Consider the following 12532-nt stretch of genomic DNA (forward strand, 5'->3'; position numbering starts at 1 on the left):
GTGGTAGCGTGGCCGAGCGGTCTAAGGCGCTGGATTAAGGCTCCAGTCTCTTCGGAGGCGTGGGTTCAAATCCCACCGCTGCCAGCTGTGGCTCGAAAGTGTCTGAGGCTTGCACTCGACCCTAGGTGGCTGTTTTTTGCAGTCATCTGACTTTCGTTCACCAGACCCGAATTAGCTGGTTCAGTCGTGCTTGATGAGGAATGAAACTGCAGGCAGAATCACCTCCAGTGACTGGATTGAACCCTCCTGCTCTGAAAAGGTACGCAGAACTCTTAAGGCCGGGAACCGTATGAGCTTCTGACTGTCGACGAATCTTTGCAGGAAACTCCAATAGAAGACATGTTTAAAAATGACCCTCAATGGGCTACGTGGGCAGTTTTTAAATTACATCTGACTTCCCCATCAACCTGCCATTCCAAAGAACAACATTCGCTGGATCAGCTGTACTTGATGAGGAATCTAAAGTAACAGCATAAGGGGTTACAGTAACCAACAGGTAGGTGCAGCTCCAGACATAGGATTGAACAGCCCTGCGTTATGTACCTACGCAGAAATCTTGACTCACAGGACCTTACTTGCCACCGACTGTCAGACTAGCTTTTCAGCAACCCCTTGTTAAAACATTGCCGTAAGACTTGGCCTTTCGAGGTAGTTTGACTGAGCGGTCAAAGACGCTGGATTTAGGCTCCAGTCTCTTCGGAGGTGTGGGTTCAAGTCCGAGTAGCTTCGCACATCAACCCATTGTGAAAAACAATACCGTTAGACGTGGCCTTTCGCCGTAGTGTGACTGAGCTGTCTAAGACACTGGATTTAGGCTCCAGTCTCTTCGGAGGCCAGGGTTCAAGTCCAAGTGCTGCCATTAGAGTCTTTAATCACAGAGGGTGCTATCAAGCCGCATTTTGGGATTAGCTGCGTGGGCAGCTTTGCATCGTTCCTTCACTTTTTCCATATACCTTGCTACCCGGATTGAAGTGTGCTTCATGAAGGATGAAGCTGGAGTGTCCGACCCCAGATCGAGGACTGGACTACCATTTCAAGACGGCACACCAAACTTTTAAGAGTTTACCTTGGCAACGAGGAGCACGAGCCCGGATAGCTCAGTCGGTAGAGCATCAGACTTTTAATCTGAGGGTCCAGGGTTCAAGTCCCTGTTCGGGCGTTTCCTGGCCATTTGAAGGTCACGTTTCCTACTCTAGGTGTCCTCGTTGTGGTTAAAAATGCGAGTCGTTAAGACGGTCTCGCTTCAGCCCCTCGGTCTTTGGAATCACATCATGGGACCTGCAAGCAGGATCCTTTTTGAGCCTTGCGAAAGCACCAGAATAGGGTTGAGACCTCAGCAAAAGCTGCTGTTGTTTCCAGGCCTTCCATCATGTACAGCGTCGCTGGGTTGTCGGTAGCCTGCCGTGATCGTATAGCGGTGAGTACTCTGCGTTGTGGCCGCAGCAACCCCGGTTCGAATCCGGGTCACGGCAGCCATTCCGTTATTATCGGGGGAACGCAAGCCTTTTTGTCTCTTTTAGGCGTGGCCGCTTTGTCGGCCGACATACTGGAAACTCGTCCATCTTTGCAGCGCACATTAAGTCCAACAGGCTGGTTTACTCTATCCCGTTGTAGTTGTGGCCGAGAGGTTAAGGCGATGGACTCGAAATCCATTGGGGTCTCCCCGCGCAGGTTCAAACCCTGCCGACTACGGCTGCTTTGCTCTCCGGGATCAGCGTTTGCTTTGTTGTACAAACCATTTCAAAGGCTGCCTAAGGGATTTATCTCGCCATGGAATTGTGGGAAACACAGCTCTATGCTATTGGTAAATGAGTTTCTGCTGTACATTTACATCAAAGGTGTGTAATGTGCACTAAACTACACCGCGTTAAACGACATGCAAACACTTTCCCGGTGTTGAAAGGTCATTTAAAGGGGCACATGAAGCACTTCTCAGAAATACAGTGCGCAAAAAGGGCCTTTTTCTGACCTGTTCATGTGGTAGCGTGGCCGAGCGGTCTAAGGCGCTGGATTAAGGCTCCAGTCTCTTCGGAGGCGTGGGTTCAAATCCCACCGCTGCCAGCTGTGGCTCGAAAGTGTCTGAGGCTTGCACTCGACCCTAGGTGGCTGTTTTTTGCAGTCATCTGACTTTCGTTCACCAGACCCGAATTAGCTGGTTCAGTCGTGCTTGATGAGGAATGAAACTGCAGGCAGAATCACCTCCAGTGACTGGATTGAACCCTCCTGCTCTGAAAAGGTACGCAGAACTCTTAAGGCCGGGAACCGTATGAGCTTCTGACTGTCGACGAATCTTTGCAGGAAACTCCAATAGAAGACATGTTTAAAAATGACCCTCAATGGGCTACGTGGGCAGTTTTTAAATTACATCTGACTTCCCCATCAACCTGCCATTCCAAAGAACAACATTCGCTGGATCAGCTGTACTTGATGAGGAATCTAAAGTAACAGCATAAGGGGTTACAGTAACCAACAGGTAGGTGCAGCTCCAGACATAGGATTGAACAGCCCTGCGTTATGTACCTACGCAGAAATCTTGACTCACAGGACCTTACTTGCCACCGACTGTCAGACTAGCTTTTCAGCAACCCCTTGTTAAAACATTGCCGTAAGACTTGGCCTTTCGAGGTAGTTTGACTGAGCGGTCAAAGACGCTGGATTTAGGCTCCAGTCTCTTCGGAGGTGTGGGTTCAAGTCCGAGTAGCTTCGCACATCAACCCATTGTGAAAAACAATACCGTTAGACGTGGCCTTTCGCCGTAGTGTGACTGAGCTGTCTAAGACACTGGATTTAGGCTCCAGTCTCTTCGGAGGCCAGGGTTCAAGTCCAAGTGCTGCCATTAGAGTCTTTAATCACAGAGGGTGCTATCAAGCCGCATTTTGGGATTAGCTGCGTGGGCAGCTTTGCATCGTTCCTTCACTTTTTCCATATACCTTGCTACCCGGATTGAAGTGTGCTTCATGAAGGATGAAGCTGGAGTGTCCGACCCCAGATCGAGGACTGGACTACCATTTCAAGACGGCACACCAAACTTTTAAGAGTTTACCTTGGCAACGAGGAGCACGAGCCCGGATAGCTCAGTCGGTAGAGCATCAGACTTTTAATCTGAGGGTCCAGGGTTCAAGTCCCTGTTCGGGCGTTTCCTGGCCATTTGAAGGTCACGTTTCCTACTCTAGGTGTCCTCGTTGTGGTTAAAAATGCGAGTCGTTAAGACGGTCTCGCTTCAGCCCCTCGGTCTTTGGAATCACATCATGGGACCTGCAAGCAGGATCCTTTTTGAGCCTTGCGAAAGCACCAGAATAGGGTTGAGACCTCAGCAAAAGCTGCTGTTGTTTCCAGGCCTTCCATCATGTACAGCGTCGCTGGGTTGTCGGTAGCCTGCCGTGATCGTATAGCGGTGAGTACTCTGCGTTGTGGCCGCAGCAACCCCGGTTCGAATCCGGGTCACGGCAGCCATTCCGTTATTATCGGGGGAACGCAAGCCTTTTTGTCTCTTTTAGGCGTGGCCGCTTTGTCGGCCGACATACTGGAACCTCGTCCATCTTTGCAGCGCACATTAAGTCCAACAGGCTGGTTTACTCTATCCCGTTGTAGTTGTGGCCGAGAGGTTAAGGCGATGGACTCGAAATCCATTGGGGTCTCCCCGCGCAGGTTCAAACCCTGCCGACTACGGCTGCTTTGCTCTCCGGGATCAGCGTTTGTTTTGTTGTACAAACCATTTCAAAGGCTGCCTAAGGGATTTATCTCGCCATGGAATTGTGGGAAACACAGCTCTATGCTATTGGTAAATGAGTTTCTGCTGTACATTTACATCAAAGGTGTGTAATGTGCACTAAACTACACCGCGTTAAACGACATGCAAACACTTTCCCGGTGTTGAAAGGTCATTTAAAGGGGCACATGAAGCACTTCTCAGAAATACAGTGCGCAAAAAGGGCCTTTTTCTGACCTGTTCATGTGGTAGCGTGGCCGAGCGGTCTAAGGCGCTGGATTAAGGCTCCAGTCTCTTCGGAGGCGTGGGTTCAAATCCCACCGCTGCCAGCTGTGGCTCGAAAGTGTCTGAGGCTTGCACTCGACCCTAGGTGGCTGTTTTTTGCAGTCATCTGACTTTCGTTCACCAGACCCGAATTAGCTGGTTCAGTCGTGCTTGATGAGGAATGAAACTGCAGGCAGAATCACCTCCAGTGACTGGATTGAACCCTCCTTCTCTGAAAAGGTACGCAGAACTCTTAAGGCCGGGAACCGTATGAGCTTCTGACTGTCGACGAATCTTTGCAGGAAACTCCAATAGAAGACATGTTTAAAAATGACCCTCAATGGGCTACGTGGGCAGTTTTTAAATTACATCTGACTTCCCCATCAACCTGCCATTCCAAAGAACAACATTCGCTGGATCAGCTGTACTTGATGAGGAATCTAAAGTAACAGCATAAGGGGTTACAGTAACCAACAGGTAGGTGCAGCTCCAGACATAGGATTGAACAGCCCTGCGTTATGTACCTACGCAGAAATCTTGACTCACAGGACCTTACTTGCCACCGACTGTCAGACTAGCTTTTCAGCAACCCCTTGTTAAAACATTGCCGTAAGACTTGGCCTTTCGAGGTAGTTTGACTGAGCGGTCAAAGACGCTGGATTTAGGCTCCAGTCTCTTCGGAGGTGTGGGTTCAAGTCCGAGTAGCTTCGCACATCAACCCATTGTGAAAAACAATACCGTTAGACGTGGCCTTTCGCCGTAGTGTGACTGAGCTGTCTAAGACACTGGATTTAGGCTCCAGTCTCTTCGGAGGCCAGGGTTGAAGTCCAAGTGCTGCCGTTAGAGTCTTTAATCACAGAGGGTGCTATCAAGCCGCATTTTGGGATTAGCTGCGTGGGCAGCTTTGCATCGTTCCTTCACTTTTTCCATATACCTTGCTACCCGGATTGAAGTGTGCTTCATGAAGGATGAAGCTGGAGTGTCCGACCCCAGATCGAGGACTGGACTACCATTTCAAGACGGCACACCAAACTTTTAAGAGTTTACCTTGGCAACGAGGAGCACGAGCCCGGATAGCTCAGTCGGTAGAGCATCAGACTTTTAATCTGAGGGTCCAGGGTTCAAGTCCCTGTTCGGGCGTTTCCTGGCCATTTGAAGGTCACGTTTCCTACTCTAGGTGTCCTCGTTGTGGTTAAAAATGCGAGTCGTTAAGACGGTCTCGCTTCAGCCCCTCGGTCTTTGGAATCACATCATGGGACCTGCAAGCAGGATCCTTTTTGAGCCTTGCGAAAGCACCAGAATAGGGTTGAGACCTCAGCAAAAGCTGCTGTTGTTTCCAGGCCTTCCATCATGTACAGCGTCGCTGGGTTGTCGGTAGCCTGCCGTGATCGTATAGCGGTGAGTACTCTGCGTTGTGGCCGCAGCAACCCCGGTTCGAATCCGGGTCACGGCAGCCATTCCGTTATTATCGGGGGAAGGCAAGCCTTTTTGTCTCTTTTAGGCGTGGCCGCTTTGTCGGCCGACATACTGGAACCTCGTCCATCTTTGCAGCGCACATTAAGTCCAACAGGCTGGTTTACTCTATCCCGTTGTAGTTGTGGCCGAGAGGTTAAGGCGATGGACTCGAAATCCATTGGGGTCTCCCCGCGCAGGTTCAAACCCTGCCGACTACGGCTGCTTTGCTCTCCGGGATCAGCGTTTGTTTTGTTGTACAAACCATTTCAAAGGCTGCCTAAGGGATTTATCTCGCCATGGAATTGTGGGAAACACAGCTCTATGCTATTGGTAAATGAGTTTCTGCTGTACATTTACATCAAAGGTGTGTAATGTGCACTAAACTACACCGCGTTAAACGACATGCAAACACTTTCCCGGTGTTGAAAGGTCATTTAAAGGGGCACATGAAGCACTTCTCAGAAATACATTGCCCAAAAAGGGCCTTTTTCTGACCTGTTCATGTGGTAGCGTGGCCGAGCGGTCTAAGGCGCTGGATTAAGGCTCCAGTCTCTTCGGAGGCGTGGGTTCAAATCCCACCGCTGCCAGCTGTGGCTCGAAAGTGTCTGAGGCTTGCACTCGACCCTAGGTGGCTGTTTTTTGCAGTCATCTGACTTTCGTTCACCAGACCCGAATTAGCTGGTTCAGTCGTGCTTGATGAGGAATGAAACTGCAGGCAGAATCACCTCCAGTGACTGGATTGAACCCTCCTTCTCTGAAAAGGTACGCAGAACTCTTAAGGCCGGGAACCGTATGAGCTTCTGACTGTCGACGAATCTTTGCAGGAAACTCCAATAGAAGACATGTTTAAAAATGACCCTCAATGGGCTACGTGGGCAGTTTTTAAATTACATCTGACTTCCCCATCAACCTGCCATTCCAAAGAACAACATTCGCTGGATCAGCTGTACTTGATGAGGAATCTAAAGTAACAGCATAAGGGGTTACAGTAACCAACAGGTAGGTGCAGCTCCAGACATAGGATTGAACAGCCCTGCGTTATGTACCTACGCAGAAATCTTGACTCACAGGACCTTACTTGCCACCGACTGTCAGACTAGCTTTTCAGCAACCCCTTGTTAAAACATTGCCGTAAGACTTGGCCTTTCGAGGTAGTTTGACTGAGCGGTCAAAGACGCTGGATTTAGGCTCCAGTCTCTTCGGAGGTGTGGGTTCAAGTCCGAGTAGCTTCGCACATCAACCCATTGTGAAAAACAATACCGTTAGACGTGGCCTTTCGCCGTAGTGTGACTGAGCTGTCTAAGACACTGGATTTAGGCTCCAGTCTCTTCGGAGGCCAGGGTTGAAGTCCAAGTGCTGCCGTTAGAGTCTTTAATCACAGAGGGTGCTATCAAGCCGCATTTTGGGATTAGCTGCGTGGGCAGCTTTGCATCGTTCCTTCACTTTTTCCATATACCTTGCTACCCGGATTGAAGTGTGCTTCATGAAGGATGAAGCTGGAGTGTCCGACCCCAGATCGAGGACTGGACTACCATTTCAAGACGGCACACCAAACTTTTAAGAGTTTACCTTGGCAACGAGGAGCACGAGCCCGGATAGCTCAGTCGGTAGAGCATCAGACTTTTAATCTGAGGGTCCAGGGTTCAAGTCCCTGTTCGGGCGTTTCCTGGCCATTTGAAGGTCACGTTTCCTACTCTAGGTGTCCTCGTTGTGGTTAAAAATGCGAGTCGTTAAGACGGTCTCGCTTCAGCCCCTCGGTCTTTGGAATCACATCATGGGACCTGCAAGCAGGATCCTTTTTGAGCCTTGCGAAAGCACCAGAATAGGGTTGAGACCTCAGCAAAAGCTGCTGTTGTTTCCAGGCCTTCCATCATGTACAGCGTCGCTGGGTTGTCGGTAGCCTGCCGTGATCGTATAGCGGTGAGTACTCTGCGTTGTGGCCGCAGCAACCCCGGTTCGAATCCGGGTCACGGCAGCCATTCCGTTATTATCGGGGGAAGGCAAGCCTTTTTGTCTCTTTTAGGCGTGGCCGCTTTGTCGGCCGACATACTGGAACCTCGTCCATCTTTGCAGCGCACATTAAGTCCAACAGGCTGGTTTACTCTATCCCGTTGTAGTTGTGGCCGAGAGGTTAAGGCGATGGACTCGAAATCCATTGGGGTCTCCCCGCGCAGGTTCAAACCCTGCCGACTACGGCTGCTTTCCTAACCGGGATCAGCGTTTGTTTTGTTGTACAAACCATTTCAAAGGCTGCCTAAGGGATTTATCTCGCCATGGAATTGTGGGAAACACAGCTCTATGCTATTGGTAAATGAGTTTCTGCTGTACATTTACATCAAAGGTGTGTAATGTGCACTAAACTACACCGCGATAAACGACATGCAAACACTTTCCCGGTGTTGAAAGGTCATTTAAAGGGGCACATGAAGCACTTCTCAGAAATACATTGCCCAAAAAGGGCCTTTTTCTGACCTGTTCATGTGGTAGCGTGGCCGAGCGGTCTAAGGCGCTGGATTAAGGCTCCAGTCTCTTCGGAGGCGTGGGTTCAAATCCCACCGCTGCCAGCTGTGGCTCGAAAGTGTCTGAGGCTTGCACTCGACCCTAGGTGGCTGTTTTTTGCAGTCATCTGACTTTCGTTCACCAGACCCGAATTAGCTGGTTCAGTCGTGCTTGATGAGGAATGAAACTGCAGGCAGAATCACCTCCAGTGACTGGATTGAACCCTCCTTCTCTGAAAAGGTACGCAGAACTCTTAAGGCCGGGAACCGTATGAGCTTCTGACTGTCGACGAATCTTTGCAGGAAACTCCAATAGAAGACATGTTTAAAAATGACCCTCAATGGGCTACGTGGGCAGTTTTTAAATTACATCTGACTTCCCCATCAACCTGCCATTCCAAAGAACAACATTCGCTGGATCAGCTGTACTTGATGAGGAATCTAAAGTAACAGCATAAGGGGTTACAGTAACCAACAGGTAGGTGCAGCTCCAGACATAGGATTGAACAGCCCTGCGTTATGTACCTACGCAGAAATCTTGACTCACAGGACCTTACTTGCCACCGACTGTCAGACTAGCTTTTCAGCAACCCCTTGTTAAAACATTGCCGTAAGACTTGGCCTTTCGAGGTAGTTTGACTGAGCGGTCAAAGACGCTGGATTTAGGCTCCAGTCTCTTCGGAGGTGTGGGTTCAAGTCCGAGTAGCTTCGCACATCAACCCATTGTGAAAAACAATACCGTTAGACGTGGCCTTTCGCCGTAGTGTGACTGAGCTGTCTAAGACACTGGATTTAGGCTCCAGTCTCTTCGGAGGCCAGGGTTGAAGTCCAAGTGCTGCCGTTAGAGTCTTTAATCACAGAGGGTGCTATCAAGCCGCATTTTGGGATTAGCTGCGTGGGCAGCTTTGCATCGTTCCTTCACTTTTTCCATATACCTTGCTACCCGGATTGAAGTGTGCTTCATGAAGGATGAAGCTGGAGTGTCCGACCCCAGATCGAGGACTGGACTACCATTTCAAGACGGCACACCAAACTTTTAAGAGTTTACCTTGGCAACGAGGAGCACGAGCCCGGATAGCTCAGTCGGTAGAGCATCAGACTTTTAATCTGAGGGTCCAGGGTTCAAGTCCCTGTTCGGGCGTTTCCTGGCCATTTGAAGGTCACGTTTCCTACTCTAGGTGTCCTCGTTGTGGTTAAAAATGCGAGTCGTTAAGACGGTCTCGCTTCAGCCCCTCGGTCTTTGGAATCACATCATGGGACCTGCAAGCAGGATCCTTTTTGAGCCTTGCGAAAGCACCAGAATAGGGTTGAGACCTCAGCAAAAGCTGCTGTTGTTTCCAGGCCTTCCATCATGTACAGCGTCGCTGGGTTGTCGGTAGCCTGCCGTGATCGTATAGCGGTGAGTACTCTGCGTTGTGGCCGCAGCAACCCCGGTTCGAATCCGGGTCACGGCAGCCATTCCGTTATTATCGGGGGAAGGCAAGCCTTTTTGTCTCTTTTAGGCGTGGCCGCTTTGTCGGCCGACATACTGGAACCTCATCCATCTTTGCAGCGCACATTAAGTCCAACAGGCTGGTTTACTCTATCCGGTTGTAGTTGTGGCCGAGAGGTTAAGGCGATGGACTCGAAATCCATTGGGGTCTCCCCGCGCAGGTTCAAACCCTGCCGACTACGGCTGCTTTGCTCTCCGGGATCAGCGTTTGTTTTGTTGTACAAACCATTTCAAAGGCTGCCTAAGGGATTTATCTCGCCATGGAATTGTGGGAAACACAGCTCTATGCTATTGGTAAATGAGTTTCTGCTGTACATTTACATCAAAGGTGCTAATGTGCACAAAACTACACCGCGTTAAACGACATGCAAACACTTTCCCGGTGTTGAAAGGTCATTTAAAGGGGCACATGAAGCACTTCTCAGAAATACAGTGCGCAAAAAGGGCCTTTTTCACACCAAACTTTTAAGAGTTTACCTTGGCAACGAGGAGCACGAGCCCGGATAGCTCAGTCGGTAGAGCATCAGACTTTTAATCTGAGGGTCCAGGGTTCAAGTCCCTGTTCGGGCGTTTCCTGGCCATTTGAAGGTCACGTTTCCTACTCTAGGTGTCCTCGTTGTGGTTAAAAATGCGAGTCTCGCTTCAGACGGTCTCGCTTCAGCCCCTCGGTCTTTGGAATCACATCATGGGATCTGCAAGCAGGATCCTTTTTGAGCCTTGCGAAAGCACCAGAATAGGGTTGAGACCTCAGCAAAAGCTGCTGTTGTTTCCAGGCCTTCCATCATGTACAGCGTCGCTGGGTTGTCGGTAGCCTGCCGTGATCGTATAGCGGTGAGTACTCTGCGTTGTGGCCGCAGCAACCCCGGTTCGAATCCGGGTCACGGCAGCCATTCCGTTATTATCGGGGGAACGCAAGCCTTTTTGTCTCTTTTAGGCGTGGCCACTTTGTCGAACGACATACTGGAAACTCGTCCATCTTTGCAGCGCACATTAAGTCCAACAGGCTGGTTTACTCTATCCCGTTGTAGTTGTGGCCGAGAGGTTAAGGCGATGGACTCGAAATCCATTGGGGTCTCCCCGCGCAGGTTCAAACCCTGCCGACTACGGCTGCTTTGCTCTCCGGGATCAGCGTTTGCTTTGTTGTACAAACCATTTCAAAGGCTGCCTAAGGGATTTATCTCGCCATGGAATTGTGGGAAACACAGCTCTATGCTATTGGTAAATGAGTTTCTGCTGTACATTTACATCAAAGGTGTGTAATGTGCACTAAACTACACCGCGTTAAACGACATGCAAACACTTTACCGGTGTTGAAAGGTCATTTAAAGGGGCACATGAAGCACTTCTCAGAAATACAGTGCCGAAAAAGGGCGTTTTTCTGACCTGTTCATGTGGTAGCGTGGTCGAGCGGTCTAAGGCGCTGGATTAAGGCTCCAGTCTCTTCGGAGGCGTGGGTGCAAATCCCACCTCTGCCAGCTGTGGCTCGAAAGTGTCTGAGGCTTGCACTCGACCCTAGGTGGCTTTTTTTTGCAGTCATCTGACTTTCGTTCACCAGACCCGAATTAGCTGGTTCAGTCGTGCTTGATGAGGAATGAAACTGCAGGCAGAATCACCTCCAGTGACTGGATTGAACCCTCCTGCTCTGAAAAGGTACGCAGAACTCTTAAGGCCGGGAACCGTATGAGCTTCTGACTGTCGACGAATCTTTGCAGGAAACTCCAATAGAAGACATGTTTAAAAATGACCCTCAATGGGCTACGTGGGCAGTTTTTAAATTACATCTGACATCCCCATCAACCTGCCATTCCAAATAACAACATTCGCTGGATCAGCTGTACTTGATGAGGAATCTAAAGTAACAGCATACTTGGCCTTTCGAGGTAGTTTGACTGAGCGGTCAAAGATGCTGGATTTAGGCTCCAGTCTCTTCGGAGGTGTGGGTTCAAGTCCGAGTAGCTTCGCACATCAACCCATTGTGAAAAACAATACCGTTAGACGTGGCCTTTCGCCGTAGTGTGACTGAGCTGTCTAAGACACTGGATTTAGGCTCCATTCTCTTCGGAGGCCAGGGTTCAAGTCCAAGTGCATGCCTTAGGCCATCAGATGTATTGGGTAACTTAAATGACGCGAAATGGACGGCACCAAATGGACGCTACGTGCCAGCGCCCCCAGATTTTTCCCAGGTCGCGCGGCGGTCCTGAAACGAAGGGGAAGTTGCCCGAACGCGATCCGCAGTGTCTCGGCGCGCCCACGCCGCCCGGGGACCACGTGAAAAATGCCCGAAAAGCGCCCCACGGAAACAAGGTTAGGGGCAATACGAGGCGAAGCAACCAGAGGGCGACTGCACGTACGCCTGTAACCTAAACGTCCCCTTGCAGCCTAGGGCCCGGCTCCGCACCCGGCGTACACGAATCACCTACGCATCCCCCTTGCCACCTATTTTGGGCGGGGCATCCCAATGGACACGCCTCCGTCCACAAAACGCCTATGCATCCCCCTTGCAGCCTAAACGCATCGGAGGCCCACCCGACGCCCCGGACGCCCCCCGAGGCCCCAAAGAACCCGAGACGTGGCGTTCTCGTTGCCGGCCGCCGACTCCCGCTCGGTATCGGTGCCGACTGGCCATATTCGAGCCGATAGGCCCCGAGCGGCGGTGCGACGCACGCCCAAACACCCAAGAGCCCTTCGCTTTGAATTTCGAGTCATAAAAGCGAAATGTGTATCCAAATCTAGTTTTCTCACACCTGCGATTTATTCGAAAGCGGCCCCGACTGGTGCACAGGGCGAGAACCCAGTCCAGTGGTCTTGTCTACTTCGGCAATGAGTTATACAGCCTAAACCAGCTGCAGAGTGCCATAGAGACATGGTCCTTCGTGATGATGCACTTTAAAGCTCATCTTTGTGCTCCAGAAGCATAAAAACGGTGTGTCCATTATTTACCTATGGAGACCCTGTCAAATAAGTTATGTGTGGCATGTACATTCCTAACTTATTTAATGGGGACATCGTAGGTAAACCATGGACAATGCCTAGTTGTGTTAATATTCAATGACTTATTAAACTCAAACCAACTGTAAAGCACACAGGAGACACTGGGCTTCGTGGTGATGTGCT

At 50.4% G+C, this 12532-nt stretch overlaps 23 non-coding genes across 23 annotated transcripts; all 23 read left to right on the forward strand.

The window, feature by feature from the left end:
* Positions 1-2: 2 nt before the first annotated feature.
* Positions 3-84, forward strand: trnal-aag (transfer RNA leucine (anticodon AAG)). Its single transcript has one exon. It is a non-coding gene; the product is annotated as a tRNA-Leu (tRNA).
* A 1002-nt stretch (positions 85-1086) lies between these two features.
* trnak-uuu (transfer RNA lysine (anticodon UUU)) lies at positions 1087-1159 on the forward strand. Its single transcript has one exon. It is a non-coding gene; the product is annotated as a tRNA-Lys (tRNA).
* A 241-nt stretch (positions 1160-1400) lies between these two features.
* On the forward strand, positions 1401-1472 carry trnah-gug (transfer RNA histidin (anticodon GUG)). The gene has a single exon. It is a non-coding gene; the product is annotated as a tRNA-His (tRNA).
* A 138-nt stretch (positions 1473-1610) lies between these two features.
* trnas-cga (transfer RNA serine (anticodon CGA)) lies at positions 1611-1692 on the forward strand. Its single transcript has one exon. It is a non-coding gene; the product is annotated as a tRNA-Ser (tRNA).
* A 287-nt stretch (positions 1693-1979) lies between these two features.
* Positions 1980-2061, forward strand: trnal-aag (transfer RNA leucine (anticodon AAG)). Its single transcript has one exon. It is a non-coding gene; the product is annotated as a tRNA-Leu (tRNA).
* Positions 2062-3063: 1002 nt separating this feature from the next.
* On the forward strand, positions 3064-3136 carry trnak-uuu (transfer RNA lysine (anticodon UUU)). The gene has a single exon. It is a non-coding gene; the product is annotated as a tRNA-Lys (tRNA).
* Positions 3137-3377: 241 nt separating this feature from the next.
* Positions 3378-3449, forward strand: trnah-gug (transfer RNA histidin (anticodon GUG)). Its single transcript has one exon. It is a non-coding gene; the product is annotated as a tRNA-His (tRNA).
* Positions 3450-3587: 138 nt separating this feature from the next.
* Positions 3588-3669, forward strand: trnas-cga (transfer RNA serine (anticodon CGA)). Its single transcript has one exon. It is a non-coding gene; the product is annotated as a tRNA-Ser (tRNA).
* Positions 3670-3956: 287 nt separating this feature from the next.
* trnal-aag (transfer RNA leucine (anticodon AAG)) lies at positions 3957-4038 on the forward strand. The gene has a single exon. It is a non-coding gene; the product is annotated as a tRNA-Leu (tRNA).
* Positions 4039-5040: 1002 nt separating this feature from the next.
* trnak-uuu (transfer RNA lysine (anticodon UUU)) lies at positions 5041-5113 on the forward strand. The gene has a single exon. It is a non-coding gene; the product is annotated as a tRNA-Lys (tRNA).
* A 241-nt stretch (positions 5114-5354) lies between these two features.
* trnah-gug (transfer RNA histidin (anticodon GUG)) lies at positions 5355-5426 on the forward strand. Its single transcript has one exon. It is a non-coding gene; the product is annotated as a tRNA-His (tRNA).
* A 138-nt stretch (positions 5427-5564) lies between these two features.
* On the forward strand, positions 5565-5646 carry trnas-cga (transfer RNA serine (anticodon CGA)). Its single transcript has one exon. It is a non-coding gene; the product is annotated as a tRNA-Ser (tRNA).
* Positions 5647-5933: 287 nt separating this feature from the next.
* Positions 5934-6015, forward strand: trnal-aag (transfer RNA leucine (anticodon AAG)). The gene has a single exon. It is a non-coding gene; the product is annotated as a tRNA-Leu (tRNA).
* Positions 6016-7017: 1002 nt separating this feature from the next.
* Positions 7018-7090, forward strand: trnak-uuu (transfer RNA lysine (anticodon UUU)). Its single transcript has one exon. It is a non-coding gene; the product is annotated as a tRNA-Lys (tRNA).
* Positions 7091-7331: 241 nt separating this feature from the next.
* trnah-gug (transfer RNA histidin (anticodon GUG)) lies at positions 7332-7403 on the forward strand. Its single transcript has one exon. It is a non-coding gene; the product is annotated as a tRNA-His (tRNA).
* A 138-nt stretch (positions 7404-7541) lies between these two features.
* Positions 7542-7623, forward strand: trnas-cga (transfer RNA serine (anticodon CGA)). Its single transcript has one exon. It is a non-coding gene; the product is annotated as a tRNA-Ser (tRNA).
* A 287-nt stretch (positions 7624-7910) lies between these two features.
* On the forward strand, positions 7911-7992 carry trnal-aag (transfer RNA leucine (anticodon AAG)). The gene has a single exon. It is a non-coding gene; the product is annotated as a tRNA-Leu (tRNA).
* Positions 7993-8994: 1002 nt separating this feature from the next.
* On the forward strand, positions 8995-9067 carry trnak-uuu (transfer RNA lysine (anticodon UUU)). Its single transcript has one exon. It is a non-coding gene; the product is annotated as a tRNA-Lys (tRNA).
* A 241-nt stretch (positions 9068-9308) lies between these two features.
* Positions 9309-9380, forward strand: trnah-gug (transfer RNA histidin (anticodon GUG)). Its single transcript has one exon. It is a non-coding gene; the product is annotated as a tRNA-His (tRNA).
* Positions 9381-9518: 138 nt separating this feature from the next.
* Positions 9519-9600, forward strand: trnas-cga (transfer RNA serine (anticodon CGA)). The gene has a single exon. It is a non-coding gene; the product is annotated as a tRNA-Ser (tRNA).
* A 315-nt stretch (positions 9601-9915) lies between these two features.
* On the forward strand, positions 9916-9988 carry trnak-uuu (transfer RNA lysine (anticodon UUU)). The gene has a single exon. It is a non-coding gene; the product is annotated as a tRNA-Lys (tRNA).
* A 244-nt stretch (positions 9989-10232) lies between these two features.
* trnah-gug (transfer RNA histidin (anticodon GUG)) lies at positions 10233-10304 on the forward strand. Its single transcript has one exon. It is a non-coding gene; the product is annotated as a tRNA-His (tRNA).
* A 138-nt stretch (positions 10305-10442) lies between these two features.
* Positions 10443-10524, forward strand: trnas-cga (transfer RNA serine (anticodon CGA)). The gene has a single exon. It is a non-coding gene; the product is annotated as a tRNA-Ser (tRNA).
* The last annotated feature ends 2008 nt before the right edge of the window (positions 10525-12532 follow it).

This window comes from Triplophysa dalaica, chromosome 17 (assembly GCF_015846415.1).
Source record: "Triplophysa dalaica isolate WHDGS20190420 chromosome 17, ASM1584641v1, whole genome shotgun sequence".
Lineage (NCBI taxonomy): Eukaryota > Metazoa > Chordata > Actinopteri > Cypriniformes > Nemacheilidae > Triplophysa > Triplophysa dalaica.